Source organism: Grammomys surdaster, unplaced genomic scaffold, assembly GCF_004785775.1.
Source record: "Grammomys surdaster isolate TR1022 unplaced genomic scaffold, NIH_TR_1.0 174, whole genome shotgun sequence".
In the NCBI taxonomy this organism is placed as follows: Eukaryota; Metazoa; Chordata; class Mammalia; order Rodentia; family Muridae; genus Grammomys; species Grammomys surdaster.
Genome location: NW_021604622.1, coordinates 2114565 through 2133194, shown reverse-complemented (window position 1 = coordinate 2133194; position 18630 = coordinate 2114565).

The window sequence follows — 18630 nt, the reverse complement described above, 5'->3', positions numbered from 1 at the left end:
TGTGTGTGTGTGTGTGTGTACATAGGTGTGTATTAGAGAGAGAGAATATCTTAATGAGTCTTATTAGTCATCTGAGTTAATTTTATATAATGTATGAATATCTAAAAATTCTGTAGCCAATAAACACGTAAAAGACACATAGTACTTTTAACTATGTTTGTAGGTGTATGTGCATCTCTTGGTGTATGTGCATATGTGTGTGTGTGTGTATGTGTGTATGTATTTGTGTGTGTGTATGTGTGTTTGTGTGTATGGATGTGTCTACAGAGAGAAACAAATAGGCCTGTAAGTGTCCTGAGTTTGGTAACCATTATTTAAAAGAATTAAAACACATTCATATAGTTTGCTTTTTAAAGCTATATGGTAATATTTATATATGTTATTATATATATTATCTATTTACATGTATATGCATAGTTTTAGAAATCCTGCTTGGTTGGGTGTTGGTATTTCCCCCTCTGATCACCATATAATTCTGTTTTGAATGTGAAGTAATGAGCTTAAAATATTAATGATAGACGCCAAGCTCGTCTGAGTCACACAGTGACCTTCCTCCACCCCATCCCACACCATCTCCTCCTACTGTTATTTTTGTGCATTTGGCATAACTAGTTTTCTTTAATGAAACAGACATTTCCTTTCCCAGATACGAGTCCAAGCTCCAGACTTAAAAAAAAAAAAAAGAAACTAACAATTGATGTTTACTTTACCAAGGTTGCTCTTTCTAGGTATAAATTGCACATGTATCGTTATTAGCTGGTGGATTGAGTTCTTTCACCACAAATTTCTATTTCTAAGGTACAGGAATGTCCACTCAGTAAAGCAATTGTATCAACTTGTGCTCCTGAGAATTTTACCCGCCCCTCCTCCTCTACTTTCCTTTTGGCAGGAGAAGGACCTTTGTCTTGCTAATACAAAACTAGAAAGAACTTTATACCTGAGACTTAAACATTAAACACAAGTATATCCATTTAAAATATTTATCCGGATGGTAAACAAGTAGGGTTAGTTCAGCCTTGGGAACAATTGGGGTGGACTTCCTTAGGGCAGTGTGGACAGAACCTGCCTGTTTTGTTCTCCCAAGACAGTTTGATCTGGAAACAGTAAAAGGCTTTACCTCCAAGTCTAAGGAATTAGAAGAGAGTTAAAAAGCAAACAGGAACAGAGTACAGCCTCAGAAGCTGTGTGTTCCTTCTTCCTCATGTCACAGTTTAAAGGATTACTTCAATGTTGGTCACATGGTCTTGAGTTGTAGCTCTCTCCCTTGCTACAAATTCATTCCTTCAAAAGCCAGAAGTGACTGAGTAATTGCAGATGTACAGTGACTACCAGACTGTTCTTTGTCACCGCTTTCCTGTTTCAGTTGGGAGGAAGTGGCTGAGTGAACTTGAGACTCCAGGGTGGGGAACAGATCTATTACAATGACCCTGTTAGCCCCAGCCTGGTTTTGCCTTAGTGAAGGGGTGATGAAAACTCTTTAAACAGTTGCCAACAGCCCAGGAGAAAATATTTGACATCTCACCTATATCAACAAGCAAGAGTTAAAGGTTAAATCACACACAAGTCAAGTGCTGGGAAAAGGATATGTTTATGTCATCAACTTTCTTTGTTCTACAACGGTCTTGTGTCAACAAAGAGACACATTCCTCATTCCTGGCTGGAATCACGGAGACAATAAAGATTGATGACAGACACTTGGTGCCGGAGCCTCAAGCAAATCCCCTTCTAAGCATTTGTCCTTTGCCTCTGGTTTCATGGGCACCCTCACCATTCATTAACTGCTCCAAACAACCATCTGTTTAGGACACAGTAGTAGATGACCTTCTTGTGTCTTTACCGGATTCTTGAGATTCCAAGCACAAAGCGCAGTGTGGAAGCAGGAAAACCAAGGAAAAGAAAGATGCTGGAATTTATACATTTCCTGTATTGATCTCAACTCAGTGAGTTCATCCCTACAACACTTTGTCACCAAGAAGCAGTGCTTGGCACGGCTGGTGTTCACAGGCTATAGTGTCAATCAGAGGGGGATCTTCTGGAGACAGCTTAACCTCTGAGTCAAGATATCTCTAAGTCAAACTTTGTGAGGAAATGAAATTATGTCCAAAGGAAAAATGCAAAACTGTTACTATGGAGACAATAGGTAAAGAAAGGAAAAAGTGCGGTGCAAGCATAGTAGTGTATTCCTGTCCGTCTTGCACAAGCGTACTAGTACATTCCTGTCAGTCTAGCATGCACCAAGTCGAGACAGTAGAATCACGAGTTTAAAGACTAGCCTGGAGATTGCAGAAGTGGCTCAGTTGGTAAAGTGCCCCATGCAAGCACAAGGACATAAGTTTGGATCCCCAGCACAGAGACGAAAACCATACATACTGTAATCCCAGTGGTTGGGGGACAAAGGTAGGTGGATCTATGAAGTTGATTGTAGCCAAATCATTGAGCTCAGTGAGAGACCATACCCCTCAGAAAGTAAGGTAGAGAACAACTGAGAGAGACAGTTGATTTTGTTCTGTAACACGCACACATGAATGCACATGCGCGTAACTCAGACATACATGCACACCTACATGCATACATGCACACTCACATGCATACATGCACATACCCATGTGGTTCCCAGTTAGATGCATTGGATATATATAGATGGCCTTTGTGGCACAAGGTACAATAAAGTCAGCCTCATTCTACACCACAATATTTTGAGAGCTAATCAAAAAGGTTAAAGAATGCCCAGTCTCAACAGCAAAGGTCAGATATAGTCAAAAGCATTTTCACAGTATATCATTTTCTTTCTCTCAAAAAATATTTTATTTTGCCTGTATGAGTGTTTTGTCTGAATATATACCTTCATTCCATGAGTGTGCTTGGTGCCTATGCAGGCAAAGAGAGGTCACTGGATCCTCTGGAACTATATTTACAGAGGGTTGTGAACCACCCTGTGGGTTGTGGGGATTAAGTCAGGGGCTTCTGGAGGAAAAACCAGTATTATATGATGCAGAGCTATGTCTCCAGCCTCATTGTAAGATTTTCTACAAAGAGGATTTTAGATATCTTTCTCTGGACAATGCTGGCTCAACAAGCCCTGGTCTTCAAGTCTTTAAAGTTACTGTCTCTATAAATAGCTTTTTAAATATACCAATCAGTTCCTAAGTTAGTTTTATATCTGCAACTCTTTTTTAAGTTAAAATATAATTTACTTGCATTTTTTTGTTTGTGGACTATGAAACAATTGCCTGTACCGTAGGATGTGCTTTCTCTTGTGGGATTTCAGTTAGTGCAGACATCTCAAAATAAAATTGATTTTTTTTTCTACTTAAAAACGACAGTAGGTTTTAGATGTTTTCGTTCAATGCTTTAAAAAGCAGAAGCAGTGTTTTAACATTATCTACCAAAAATAGTTAGCTCTCTTGGAGATATCATTTATTTATTTAGATTTATTTTTATTCTATGTCAATGAATGTTCTCCCTACATGTATGTTCATGTACTACGGAATCCAGAAAAAGTTATCAGATCCCCTCGAGCAGAGTCATTGATGATTGTGGGCTGCTGTATGAGTGCTGAGAAGTGATTCTGCTCAACAAGCGCTCTTAAAAAGCTGAACTATCTCTTCAGCCCCTGAAAAATATCATTTTAAATTTATTTTGCATATGAGAGTTTACCTATACATCACAACATGTACGCTTAGTACCCACAGAAGCCAAAAAAGGATGCCAAATCTCCTGGAACTGGAACTACATATAATTTTGTTGTTTTGTTTTGTTTTGTTTTGTTTTGTTTTCAGACAGGGTTTCTCTGTGTGGCCCTATTTGTCCTGGAACTCACTTTGTAGAGCAGGTTGGCCTGGAACTTAGACATCTTCCTGTTTCTGCCTCCCAAGTGCTGGGATTAGAGTTGTGTTCCACCACCACTGGTTACATATGATTTGAAGTCACCATGTGGGTAATCAAACCTGAGTCCTCTTCAAGAGAAGCAAATGCTCTTAACTGCCAAGCCTTCTCTCCAACCCCAAGAAATATAATATTTACTATATACTTTAAACATAATAATAATATATAAATGAAAAGTGGTATACAGGCTTCATGAAAAAGAGACTAGGCTCCATGCACAGAATATGGAACAGTACTATCTAAAAGATCATGGAAATCATTTTCCCTGGAGCAACATTCAAGGTTTGGGGAGTTGCTAAGATGCTGCAAAAGTATTATTGGCTTTGTGTTAATGGGAAGCAATTGATAAGGGTGAAGGCATCTTGTCACTGCAGTGAGGATTGTCTACACTGGTCAGAGTAGGCGTTGAGCTGCTTTGCCAGTAGACTGCCTTGAGTAAAGCATTCCTGCAAGGCATTTCTCAGAGTCCTTGAGGCAGATACTGGGACCAAATTTATGGACTTGTGGTTTTCCTGCCTGGTTGTTACTAAATGTTAAAAATAGCTTCAGAATTTAGGTTGGGAATTCTTTCATCACAGTCCAAGCATGTGGCATGATACGGTTTGGGGGTGAAGGATCTGTGACTCTTACTTAGTTCTGACTATAAGTTTAGATCCTACTATAAGAAGCTGGTCTGGTAGCCACAGACACAGGGTCTCCTTGTATAGCCTTGGGTGGCCATGAGTTCATGATCCTCTTGCTATAGCCCCCCCAAATGCTGGGATTACAGGCATGTACCACCATAGCCAAATTTTCCTAATTATTTTTTATTAGTCTTAGCATTGAGTGTTGCCATGGCCTTGAACTCCTAATCCTCTTGCTCCCTCCTCCCAAGTTTTAGAATAACAGTCCGATTCCATCATGCCCAATTCATTGAAGTAGTCACAGTAGGCAAATTATTTGCCTTTATTTTTAGTTTATAAATCTTTCGACAGACTCTTTCTTCATTGGTTTTGTTGTTTGATAGTTGAGTTAAATCATTTGACTCCCCTAGACAGTAAATAAAGTTTCAAGTAAAACTTCTGTCTTTTGGCTTTCATTCCTAGAGAGCACAATGAAAGCATGACCCATGGAGACAGATAATGTGGGTTCTCAATCAGTAGCCAACTGGTCACGTGACCTTAGATAGGCTGGGTTTTCAGCTTCTTCATTAATACTTGTAGGAGCCTCTGGGATGCATACAAAGACCTAGAACAGCATCCAGGTAATGGACAACATGAGTATTTGCATTATTCCTGGTTTTGCCTTTTGTCTCCTGTTTCTTCACTTCTTTCATGTATTGGAACATCGCTATTCTTTTATAATGACTTTTGAGCACACTTCCTTAATTCACACTTGTCATATTGACCAAAGTATGGAAGATGAATCTGGGAAGAATAGACTGGAAGCAAAATATAAGAATAATAATCTATTTTTATTAGGAAACAACTAAGATGGTAGCAGTAGTAATGTGTAGAAGAGAGTTATTTTGAAGAGACTTGTAAGACAAATTGATGAGATCTGGTGCCCCATTTGTGGGGAGGATAAATAAGAGCAAATTCAAAGCGGCTCCTTGATGCCTGGCTAGCAGATGATGGGATCATTAGTTAAGATCAAGGAAGCAGGAAGTATCGTGGAGGTGACATTGGGTTGTGATGAATGGTGACATGAGTTCTGATCACGTTGAGTTTGAGGGGTTTTGTGGGATAATTTAGTAAAGTCTAATAAACCACTGGCAAGACACATCTGGAGCCAGGGGAGGTTGTGGAGCTGGTTTACGACTTAGCAAAGTTTACATTTTTAGTTCAAGCAATGCTTAGAGACAAAACTGTCCAGTGATAAGCCAAGGCCAAGAGGATTTAGGGAAATGGCTTTTAAAACAACAGATGTGACTTATGCTTGTTTACATTTCCAGCACTCGGTCCACTCCTTGGCATAGTGGAGACACTCGATAATTAATACTCATTTTGTGAGAGAAGAAGCAGAAAATGACTTCAGAAAATGTCGAGAAGGAGCAGGGAGAAAGGCGGTAGAGAAGTAGGAATGGGTGACTTCATAGAAGATAAGCAAGTAAAATTTCTGTGTGCATGTGTATGTGCATACTCGTGTGTGTGTGTGTGTGTGTGTGTGTGTGTGTGTGTGTCTGTGTCTGCTGTATTGGTATGTGTATACATAGGCCTGCATTTAGTGTCTTTTATCATTCTTCTCTGTTTTTAGAGGTAAGATCTGACATTGAACCCCTCACTACTTTGGCTCCTAGAAACCACAGGTCTCGATTCTGCCTCCAGAACTGGTGTTTCAGATATGAACTGGCTGCAGCCAGCTTTGTTATTGATGCTGGGGATCTAAAGTCGGGGCCTCATGTCTGTGCTGCATTCACTCGTAGACACTGGTCCACCTTCCTAGCCCTGAGAGTTGAATTTAAAGAATGGGTATACAATAAAAACGAATGCAGATGACTTAGATGTTTGAGTGTGTTGAATGACATAGAACTGAGATTAGATACCTGAACCAAGACTCAGAAAGCTCTCACAGGTATAACATTAGAACTAAATCTCATTGGTGTCAGAAGTGTATATAAACCTCAACTTAAAATGTTCATGAAATCAAATGTATAATTACTAGAAGCAGATGACCTGGGTCAATCACATCCCTGGGATTTAATAGTACACTGAAAGTTCATTATAATTAATAATGGAGTCCAACTGCAGAAATACACATCGTTAAGTGATGTTAGCAGTGGAAATATGGAATAACTCTACCTATTAGAACACATTGTTTAAACGTGTACCCACGCATTTCAAAAAGGAAAAATACTAAAAGTGTGCAAAGCACTATTAAATGGCAAAAGGAAAGATCTAGAAGTCAGTCATTAGTTTAATATATGGCTGAAGGAAGACATGGATAGGACATGACATGCCCTTTCTTTATGTAGAGAGCAATTATACTTTGTGTGGTCTAGAACAAAGGGCAAGAATTTATAGATGGAAAGAATCTAAGGGCTTGTTGGTTGAGCAAGCAGTGGTCTGTCATTCATTTACTTGCCAGAGTTCCTAAGGTATACATCCCTAGACAGTAGAGTTGAAACTACAAACTAGAGATACTATAGGGCTCTAACTCTGAGCTTTTTTATAAAATGTGTATGACAAAGCCTCATCTATATCCAGAGGAATATAGTAACAGAAGCTTCTATACTTAAAGCCCATATAGATTGTAGGAAAAAATAGGTGAGGCAAAGAAACATCCCTAAAGTTTCAAGCTCATTGGTCATTTGCTATGTGGAAGGATGGGTGGATTCTAAAATGGAGATGTGGGAAACTAATGGAGTTTGGTGATGTTAAAATGGTTTCCCCGATGGAGCGATGTGAGTGGCAAACCCTGGAGAATGGAAGAGTCTGTTGGCAATGACAGAGGGAACTGTACATCATTCTAGGGCACATGTAAGAAACTAAGAAGAACCAACATAGAGGAGAGCAACAAAGACCAGAGACACCAGCATGTGCTGAATTCAATGTGCCTAGAGAAGGTCATGCCAGAAACACCTTCCCAGGAAACATTTAAAAACACATCACTTTATTATAAGCACAACAGGGATACACTGATTAAAAGGGGCTGATAAAATAAAACACATCAAACAAAATAAAACCTCTGGATTCCATTTGAAGAATGAAGTAGATATGAAGAATTCTGTGTAGAAAAGTAGATATGATTGAAAATAAGAATCCTATTACTTTGGGTCTAAATTGAGGCTTGTGTTTTAGAAGATAGGGGCTGTAGAGACAGAATTGATAAGTTCAAAGTGTATTTTGTAGACAATATCATTGTACTTGATGGTTTGAGCCGATATTGACTTGATGTGGGGAATCAGGCTGGGGAAGCTTTTTAATATACCTCTCCACATCTCAGACCCAATGACTAGATGGACTGAGATTCTTTTTTGAGGAGGAATCATGGGAAATGCATACTATTGTCAGTGAGGAGGATTGCTCATGCATGAAAATCAATGGGCATGTGAAACCTGGAGTGATTATAGGCCTCCACTGGATATCAGTTAGGATCAAATAAAGGTCATAGTAAATAGCATGGCCCTTAGGGACAGAGTGATCTGTTACTTGGTGTTCAGTGGGACCACGTGCCTTTCCTGATCTCCCTTCAGCCTCACCTATAATCAGGAGTGATGGGAGATTCAGAGTACAGATGGTATACTATGTAACTATGAATGAGAAGTAGTGATATTGATTGCTCAGTGATTGTTTTAAAATTAATTAATTAATTAATTAATTAATTAAATGTGCTTGGGTGTTTTTCCTGCATGTATGGCTAGGCACTTTGTGTATGTCTGGTGACAATGGAAACACGAAAAGGGCTCAGATCCCCTGAAACTGGAGTTACAGATGGATATGTTATGAGAGTGCTGGGAATTGAACCTGGATCCTCTAGAAGCAGTACTCTTGAACACTGAGCCACCTCTACAGCCCTTGCTGCTTTTTAAAGATCTTAACATTTTAGAAAGAATCTAACCCTAATATTAATGTTTATTCAAATCAGAGCTTTAAACAATACCAGCTGACAGTCTGTGGTTTTGCACTTGAGACCCTTGTGTTTCTCATTCTTTCTTAGTTCTAGGGGTGATCTCAGTCTGCATCTTTCTATAATTAGGATACTCTCTACCCTTTGTTCCCATGCAGTGAGATAACCCATTGGAACACATGCTGTAGACGTCTCTCCCAAGGAACTAGACTAAGTGTTTCATGCCAGAGGTTTCATAGAAGTTGTTCGAGGCAGGTAAGTTTTGCTAAGAGTAAGTGAATCTGAGAGAGAAGGTATTACAATTTAAGTTTCACTCTGGCAAGTATGTTCAAGTGCCAAGGGGGCTTTCAAATGAAACTTTTCAATAAGAAAAAAAAGAACTGGACAGAGTCTCACCATCTGCTTCTCCCATAAAGAGCCCAGACCCTTCCACACATTAAGCATGTATTCTGCCACTGGCTCCTGCATTAGACGACGTCAAGTTTCATTTTCTCTCTCAACTTCAGCAACTATTTTCTTTTTATCTAGATTCTTGATTTATCACTGCTCCAATTTCATCTGCCAGCTTATTTCAACCCAGCATCTCTGCTGTGTGACTTATTACAATAAGATCCCCTCTCTCTCTCTTTTCTTCTGGCCTCTCCTACACCACCATCAAAGTACAGTTTCTAACACACTTGTCTCTGAATATCTTAGCACACTTGTATCTTGAGTTCTAGAACCTTCATTAAATCTATATGTTACAACAGTAAAAAAGAAAAAAATCCCATCTCCTTAGGCTAGCAATGAAGAACTGTTGAAACCAAACAGTAATGAATGCACACCTGTAGCCATGGCACTTAGAGGGGAGAGGGAGGATGCCACACAGTGAGTTTGAGGAGAGTGCAGGTCACAGAAAGCTATCTCAAAAATCAAAACAAAACGACAGCCCAACAAAAGCACAACAAAATCAAGAGAAGGAGACATTTGTAGGATCTTGTCAAGTGTGTTTTCTAGGATCGTTCTGCAAATGCTCGTTTTGCCTTGATCCTGGCTTACGTGCTGTGGGATTCCTGGGGCAGCCGATTCCACTTGGAATTAGAGTGTGTTTTTCTGTCAAGATTGAGGTTGAGCTCAATCCCTGCATTCTTCTACGTCAGCCGATTCTCAGGTTATGCACCTCTGATCATCTGCTTCTTGATGTGGTCTTGCATCTTCATCCTTTATGTGTCCAAGGTTTTGCATCTGATCGATTCTCTTCTATAGCATTGGAATCCTTTCCTGAAATTTCTCTCTCAGCTGGCATGACCAGAGATCACTGGGTGCTTTGGGACTAGATATGTCAAGACTAAAGGCATTTTCCAAGAGAGGAAAGGGTATGGGTGAATCTGAAAGCTCACTTTTGGAAGTAAGAATGATGAAAGACCACTTCAGCCAAAACATTTCATGCAGTAAGACACGAGACAGAGACAGTTTGCTCCCTTTGCTTTTTTGTTTATTGTTTGTTTGTGTGTGTGTGTTTAGATGAGGTTTTGTTATATAGTCCAGGTTAGCCCTGAACTCACCCTCTGGGTGAGTCTCCCAGGTATACGTATCTATGCTCAAGTCTTTCTCAACATTTGAAATGATTTCCCATCTCTTCTGCTAAATCATTTTTTCTGCTTCCTTTCAGAATTTATTTTTCTTATCCTTTCACTTTCCCCATGTTTCCAAGTAAATATCCTTAACAATCGAAGGCTCCATTGCTTTCCCATTTCTCAGAATCACCTGAGAAAGACATTTCATCCTCTAATCATTTCCTTCAGAATTCTGGGCTTCCTTATGTTCATTTATTCTTCAAAATCCATATTTGTTGTTCAATTTCATGCAGAGTCAAGAAGCTCCTTATTCCTTCCTTATGGTGAGTTAAACACTAAAGGTGTTGCCATTTCTGGGACATTAGAATACCATGGGGTCATAGTTCTTTCTGGAGTCCTAAACTTTTTCACGTTATGTTATCTGAGTATTTAAGAATCAGAGATAACATTTTGCAATAAATGCTTTCAGAGTCCTCGGCTTATAGTCAGACCATACACTAAACATTAGTTCTATTTCAGGTTCTGTCTCGCTTCCTTAATTTTTTTTTCATTAATTTTTTCAGCACAGGATCTCCATCTCCTGTTTCAAGCCAGTCATATAGACAAAGATGACCTTGAACTTCTGACTCTCCAGTCTCTACGTCCCAAATGCTAGTGTTACAGGCATGCCAAACACTCTCAGCTTCATATCTGGTTTTAATGGCTTTGAACTTTCAGATAGTCCATAGGGGATTTTCTTATATTTGCCTTTATAGTACCATGATAAAATCTCTGGTGTAAAGTAGCTATGTGTAAGGAGAAAGGATGACTAAGGTGATCTGTATGTTACATAGTGAACAGTTTTCTAGCTGCGTATCGAGGATGGGGCTGTCATCATTTTTAAAGTAAATTGATGTTCTTCCTAGCTGGGTAATCACGTTTACTCACTTTCAGGCAAAGTAGTAGTTTCCTTCCTTCTGATTAAAGCGCGTTCTTGTCTTAACAGTCCCAATGTCTGCAATGTTATTTACTCAGCAGTGGAACAGCAATAGATAAACTCAGAACAATTGTCTAAATGTGAACACTCCATCCTGGGAGGGGAGGGGGAAGTGGAATACATAAAATGTAAATGAGTATTGTTTTATGCTAGTGCTTAGTGAGCTTCCTCCTATTGTGGCTGTGTTTGCCCCTAACTGGGATCAGAAAACTTAAGCCCCAGTTAGGCATAATTGCATATATTCCTGATCCCAGCATTTAGAAGGCTGAGGCAGGAGAATTTTGGGCTTGAGGCCAGTTTATTCTATACATCAAGACTATTCAGAAAAACAAACAACAGACAAACAAAACAAAGATAAACACAACTCAAATATACAAAGACAAAAACATAAAATTGTTGAGATTCTGCTTTCTTGGAAATTTTCAAGATTGCAAATAAGGAGTTCATTTGTAAAATGTTTCTCTTGTGTGAAACTGTCTATGTCCATTCCCCACATTTCTGTTCAGAATACACTTTACTTAAATCTCAAATATATTTTGGTCCAGTGTCTATGGACTTAAGTTCCCATTAACCTGAATATTTGTATACACTTCTGACGTTCTAAATTTTGCCATATCTTACTGTGTTTTATAAATTGAATACAAGGATAACAATTACAACTGTTAACTCACACGATGTGGTTAACCCAAATGGAGATTTTAAGGGTATAACATAAATGTTTTATATGAAAGTTCTGGGAAAATATTAATTGGTTCCACTGCAGTTGATACTTATGACAGTACTGAAGTTATTATTAAAACAGGAGTCTTAGCTGGATATAGTGAAGGATCAGGATATAGCCAAGGATCAAGGACATCATTGGCTACGAAGCAAGTTGAAGACCTAGCCTTGGCTACAAGAGACACTGTCTCAAAAACAAACAGCAAGCACTAAGTGGAACGCTTAGAGTTTTTTATTTGACTTTAGCCATTATGTCACAGTTCTAAAAATGCAAACTGGAAATTCAATCTTTATATACATTGTATTTATTTTTAGGCTCTTATATATTTTAATGACATCTACAACAAAGCTAGTGAATATTGATAGAGCATGAGTCTGAGGCTCACATCATTCCCCTCTGCAATTAATGGAAATAAATAGATACTAGAATTTTAAGTGTGCTTGGACTTCCAATATATGGTATCATTATTCTAAGATAATGAAAATTAATCTCTATATTAGAAACATAACCTTGAGAACATAAATAATGTACAGATTGATATTCAAAAGTCCTTAAAACCCCTCCCAGTTGTCAGAACTTGTATAATATAACTGATGTTTTCTATAAAGCTGGCTATCCTGTGCTGTTCTCATGATGAGGAACCACCAGGTTACTTGTATTCATTCCCAGAAGTAACATCGCGTTTGATGGTTTTTTGATCCAATGGTTTGGTGGTGTGTTAATCGGAGAGATAGATGCTCTTTTCTATGCCTTTTGCATTCTTTGTATTAATTCATCTCCACCGCAACCTTATGTCATAGTTAAAGTATCAAGATTAAATAACTGGCCGCACAGTTAATAGGAACATTTGAACTTAGGTTTTACTCCCGAAGTCAGGCTTCATATCCTGTCAGTCTGTCTCTGTAACTCTTGCTAAGCAATCCTGGAGTCGAGTTGTGAAGATTTTAACATAAAAGTGACAAGATGAAACTCCCCTGCTATAGCACAAAAGAAAAAAAAAAAAGACACCATCTTACAGGTCTTACAGTGTGATTTGAATACAGAGATCACATACTTATTCCAAGTAATAAATCAATTAGCTTATGTCGGATGACACTCCCTCCAGATACCACCTCCCCTCCATGGATGAACCTGTGATTTACACTTATAGCTGTAAGGGGAGGGGGCACATTGCAAATGTGTTTCAGCTGAGAAATGTTTAAGTTAGTGTGGTTGTCTCATAGGAACGAGTGAGAGGGCCCCTTGCAAACATCAGTGTGTCACACTGATGGCTTGCATTAAAATTACTCCAATTAGTCTTTCCAAGGAATGTGTGAGGTCATTATTATTTGGCAGATGGGAAAACTGAGATTCAAGAAGGCTCACTAATTTTCCTAAGACTGCAAACTGCAGAGCCAGAATACAAACCCAGTTTTGTCGACATCGAGAATCCATACCTATCATTTTGGAGTACCAAGAGATTTCCTGGTTGGATGGTAGATAGGCTTAGATTTGAAGTGAATCATCTTGGATGCAAAGCACCAGACTGTGCTCTTGGCAAAGATACTGTCTGCTGCTGATCAGTGCAAAGAGATGGATGCAGAGGACAATGGAGTGTTGAGATTTCTGGCTTGATGTCCGGGTAGATGTGTTACATTTACAGGGAATATAGTTCGCTGGAAAAACTGACAGCAAAAGAAAGTAATGAGCTTAATTTGAGACATTCTTAGTTTGAAACGACATTTGAACTTAAAGACAGAGCAGGCTAGAAGGCGATGAAGCCTCAAGAAGGAAGTCTGGACGGGATTTAAGAGGACTCAGTGTGCAGATGGGGCAGGGGTAGTCTATTAGTGGCAAGATTTCTCAGGTTGCCAAGATAAGAGGGGCCAAGTACTACGAGAATTCTATGAAGTGGCAAAAGGGCTAGTGCTTGGAGCAAGATCACTGTAAAGGAAGCTGTAGAGTAAGGAATCAAGGAGATGGGACCGGAGTTTCTGAACACAAAGCAGAAAAGGCTTTCAGACAGCAAACAATGCCACTATAATGACAATTCAAAATGAAGACTTGAAAGAGATACAGTGATAAAAAATATAATAAGCCAATTTGAAAAGGTTTTTTTAAAACAAACAAACAAACAAACAAACAAACAACATGTTTTACTAGTGAAATTTATAGACAATGTCCTCAGATCACAAACAAACCTAGCTTTTTACCATCTGTACATTCTCCTCAGACCACTGCAGCCCAAACAATAAATTCCCACAAAACGGGAAAAACTTACTAGTAGCTCATTAGGTATGCATCCCATTATCATTTGAGTTGAGTCAAGCACTTGAGGAGCTTGAGAGGCTGCAGATCAGTGTGTGTGGTTTAAGCAGGGTAGACACAGGAGGCGGAGCCAGGAGAGACCTCAGAGCAGAGAGCACTAGGGGCCTGAGTATAGGGGAACTAGAGGGTTTGGGTCTGACATATACTTTAACAGGACTGCTCTAGAAGCTTCCCTGAGGATAAAGTACAGAAACAGGGTAGAAACAGGTACTGGAAGATCAGTTTGGAAACGTCTGTGTCCAACATGGGATGGTAGTGGCTTGGGCTGGGCTGTTAGTGGTATATATGGAGACTAAATTCAGCCACAAGCTATAATTGGAAGCCAAAGTCTATAGAAAGAAGATTGGACTGAAATAAAATTGTACATTCAGGCAATTTTCCCATACCCCAGAAGTGTTTTTTTTCCCCTCAGTAAAATATAGCTGCTTGGCACCTTAATTGGTATGTGAATGGACTGAGACCAGAGAGTAGAAATCACGGAGACTTGTATGATGACAGCCAAGTGGTAGTAAAGAAAAAACATAAAGACAGAGAGAGGCAAAGGCTGGAGTCATGTCCACGAGGAGACGGAGCCAGTAAGCAACTCTACCCACTGCAAAGAAGAAGCAACTCCTGGATACAGTCAACTTTGATCTGGTAGCTCCACGCCTTTCCTCGGTAGATTCTATTAATATTAACCGTTCTCCCGAACTCCCTGTGTTAGAGTTGTACTTTGAATACTCATTAATAAAAATACAAAACCTCACAGAACAGCGATTTGGTTGTTAATTAGATAGGTAAATAAGTTGCAATTAAGAAAATATCTCTGGACACATTTTAATGTCATCCAGGTTCTTCCCAGTGTTCGGTGCATAGGAGGATGGATGCATCTTTTGAAGCCCTGGAGTCCTGTGCACAGCACAAAGTTGGGAAAATGTGCTTTTCAACTTGTTTTCTGAGTAGCCTGGGGTCTTTTGTCCCTGCTGTTCTTTTTAGGAGGCTCTTTTGTCTCACGTGTCCTGGAGGGCAGAGTACAATCTTGTCGGCAAAGACTTCTCAATCCCTGTGAGATTCCACCATCCTCCTCTGGATCCGTTACCATTGGTTTTTTGTACTTTGCACTCAGGTTCCATTTAAACAGTGATTCATTTACAGCTTGTACTTCTGGACACCCAAATACTTTAAATAATCATCTTATCCTTGTATCTGTAGGCATATCTTATCTCTTCCGTTACCTAGTGTTATTTTAGCCTGGGATTATGTCTCCTTTATCTAGTTCCCAGAAGTCAACAGTTAGGTACTGAGTAGCTTAAAATATTTCAGAAACTGAACGTTTCAAGCTGTGCTTAAGGAAATAGATTTAGGATTAGCAGTCAAAATAAACAAGAAGAAACAGTTTTGTCTTAATAAAAGGAATGGCTTTGTAATGTTTTGAGATTTCTAAAGTGGGATAAGGTACCATTTAAATAATGAGTTCTGGATGACTATAAACAGTCAAATCAATTTTCATATAAGTTCAATTTCCATCGAAGCTCCAAGCAACGTAACAAGTGTGTGAGATGTAGTGTCATGTGTAGTCTTCCTAACGGTCAAAAAGGTGTTTTGGCAATCCCAATTTTTTCTTGCTGTAGCTAGGCACCTCTCATGAATGCTGTTTATATATAGCAATGCTTAGTTTAGAATTCAATCCTGTGTGGTGATGCCTAAATCTGGGCATTTAGCATAATGACTCCACTCCCATAAGGGGCTCCCACAGTAGCTGGATCCGTTTCTGAGGTGACAATGGAATAGAGAGTTCTAGGGTCATGCAGAAGGCCTGGGTAGCATTCTTCGCAGTTGCTGTGGTTTAGCACATCTTTTCAGAGGAGAGCCAAAAGCTGGCATGTTGAGTAAGAGACAGATCAGTCTGTACTGAGCACCTGAGAGAATATCATTGAGTTAAGCCACATCCATCACTTTTATTTAAAAAATAATTGAGTAAGTCCAAGATCAGAGATACGTAATTTCTTTGTTGTTATTGTTGCTGATGTTTGAGACAGGATCTCATGCAGTTCAGGCTCGCTTCAAACCATTCTATAGCTGAAGATGGCTTTGAACTCTTGGTTCTCCTGACTCTACCTCCCAAGTGCTAGGATGAGAGGCATGTATCACCATCACTGGTGACATTTTATTTTTCATTAGACAAACATCCAGTGATATACTGGGGAACCAGGGGATCCCTGTCAGTGTTCAGGGAACATTCTAACTCTCTGAGAATAAGGTACAAGATATCCACTATGACACTAAGGTGACCACAATCCTCAGCCTGAGCCTAAAAAATAAAAAGCAGTATGAGTTTAATTATTTCCCCTTTCCTTCATAGTTTTTTAGATGTGTATACAGTCTACAGGATCCTTGGTTAAAATGAACAGATGAAATAAACTTGTAGACTAGAAATGAAAATACTCACCTCTGATTCCAGCTCCCCAAGGGAATGAAGCAAATGGCCCACAGATTTGATAGTGTTTCATCTAAGAATATACAGGATAATATCACATGCTGATATGAGCCATCAGTCTAATCTTTACCAGAGGAGAATGCCATATTGTCTCAATCATTTCTTTTTGATGTTGTGTTCAAGGAAGTGCATGTAGGAGATGATATTGAACAACCAAAAATACTCCACGAACTCCTCATATTCTCTAGGCCATTTGCTCCCTCAGCAAACCATCTGACTGACAGTTGGAGCACATGTAAGGCTCGCCACGCTATCCTATTGCTGTGGCTGTTTATTCTCACATTCCATTCAGATAACTGAAGAGAGCTTTATTTAAGAGAACATAGTCGTCAATTTCTACCGAACTATGTCCTTAAAGAAAAAAAAATACATACACACAATCTCTCCACTTCCTTTGGGGAGACATGTGACTAACTGCTTTGTCAGCAAGCTACTTTTCCTGAATCTGAGTTATTTCCTTTCCTACAGAGAAAAGTTGCTGCTATCACTTCCAGCCCTTTTCGTAATGGCTTTTTGTGTGTACCGTATATGCCTTAAGAGAGGAATTTAAAAAGAAAAAGAATGTCTCTTCCTTTTTGCTTATTGACATAAGAATTGTTTATCCTAAAGATAAATGTAAAAATATAAGCAGATTTCATGGTTTTGAAAAATCAGCATCTGTAAAGATTTCTGGTACAGGAGAGCTCTCTTTCAAAGGTCCTTTTAAAACACCCAGTTCTAAATTCTAAACATAAGAGAAACTCACTTTCATTAAGCCCAACATCGCCCAAGAATTTAGCAATTTCCTTATCTCCTGGGCTCTTTTTCAGCTTGTTTTTTTCAATCAACTTTTCTCTAATGGTTAACTTTGGTGCTCATCTGGCTGCCTTGTTATCCTCTCTTGCTAGCCTTTGTATCAGACTAGCTTGATTTTATTCTTTAGCTACTCCATCTCTCAGCTGTCTTTTTCAGCCCCCCTTTGGAGCCTTTAACTGATCTGCTCTTTGCTCTCTGCCTTCCTTCTCCATAGGTAACTGGACAGTCCCCACATGTGCTCGATGAACTCCCAGCCTCATCTATCTGGTCACCTGCTGTTCTTACATTCAGCCTGACTGGGCTGCTCTGAACTTCAGCCCAATGCCTCCTACAACGCTCCTAAGTGTCCCTTGTCACCATAAACTCAACGTGACCTAAGTGAGTTCAGCAAGTTCTGCTTTCTTCGATTATTTCCAGTCATGAACATCCAACGGCAAGATGTTGGGTCACCAAGCCTTCATTTTCTTGCCTGACTTCACAAATGTGCATCCCCCTGCTCCCGTTCAATCGTTCTCACCGACTCTCTTTGCAATTATGTCTCGGTGACTACTGGACTCCCTAATTTCTTATCTAGCCTTCACATAGATCTAACCATAAAAGAAACACAGTCTAATCAAACCCAACATCACCCAAACTTCCTTATCTCCTGGGCTCTTTCTCAGCTTGTTTTCTGACCATCATCATCATCATCAACAACAACAAAGAGAGAACACCCAATGTTTATGTCATCTGTTCATTCTAACCAAGAGATCATGCAGAATGTGTACAGATGCAAAAAAAAAAAAAAGTGAAGGAAAGGGGAAATAATTAAATCCTCATGTCAGAGGCTTATTGAAAAACAACAACAGCAAAACACCCATGAAACATTCATTTGACTTGAAATGTTTCATACATCCCCATTTCAAATAAAGACTCCAAATTCCCTCACATACTCTCCAAATTCCCTCACATACTCGATACAAAAATTTACTACCCAGGCTCTGTTGCTTCCCCATGGCCCAGATTCCACATCCTTACCTACTAAGGCACACAAACTAACTTTGCCATGACTGTTGTAAGTGTGTCCTTACACACACTGTTATTATCTCTACTTGAAATTGTTCTCTTTTTTCTTTTCCTTGTCTAGTAATTGCTGCTCCCCACAACCCCAAAGTTAGCTCAAAGAGTCCACTTCCAGCTCCAAGCCTATGTTATCTGTTCTCTCACTTAAGTTCTTCCACTGGCCCTAGCGCCTCACCTACGCATTAGCAGTATGGGGTTTGGATTTTAAATGCTAAATACTAAAAAGTAGAATTTAGAAAGCAGGGGATGTCTTCTTGTCTGGCTTGTGGCAGGCCTTTGCTTGTTATTTGGCAACCATACTGAA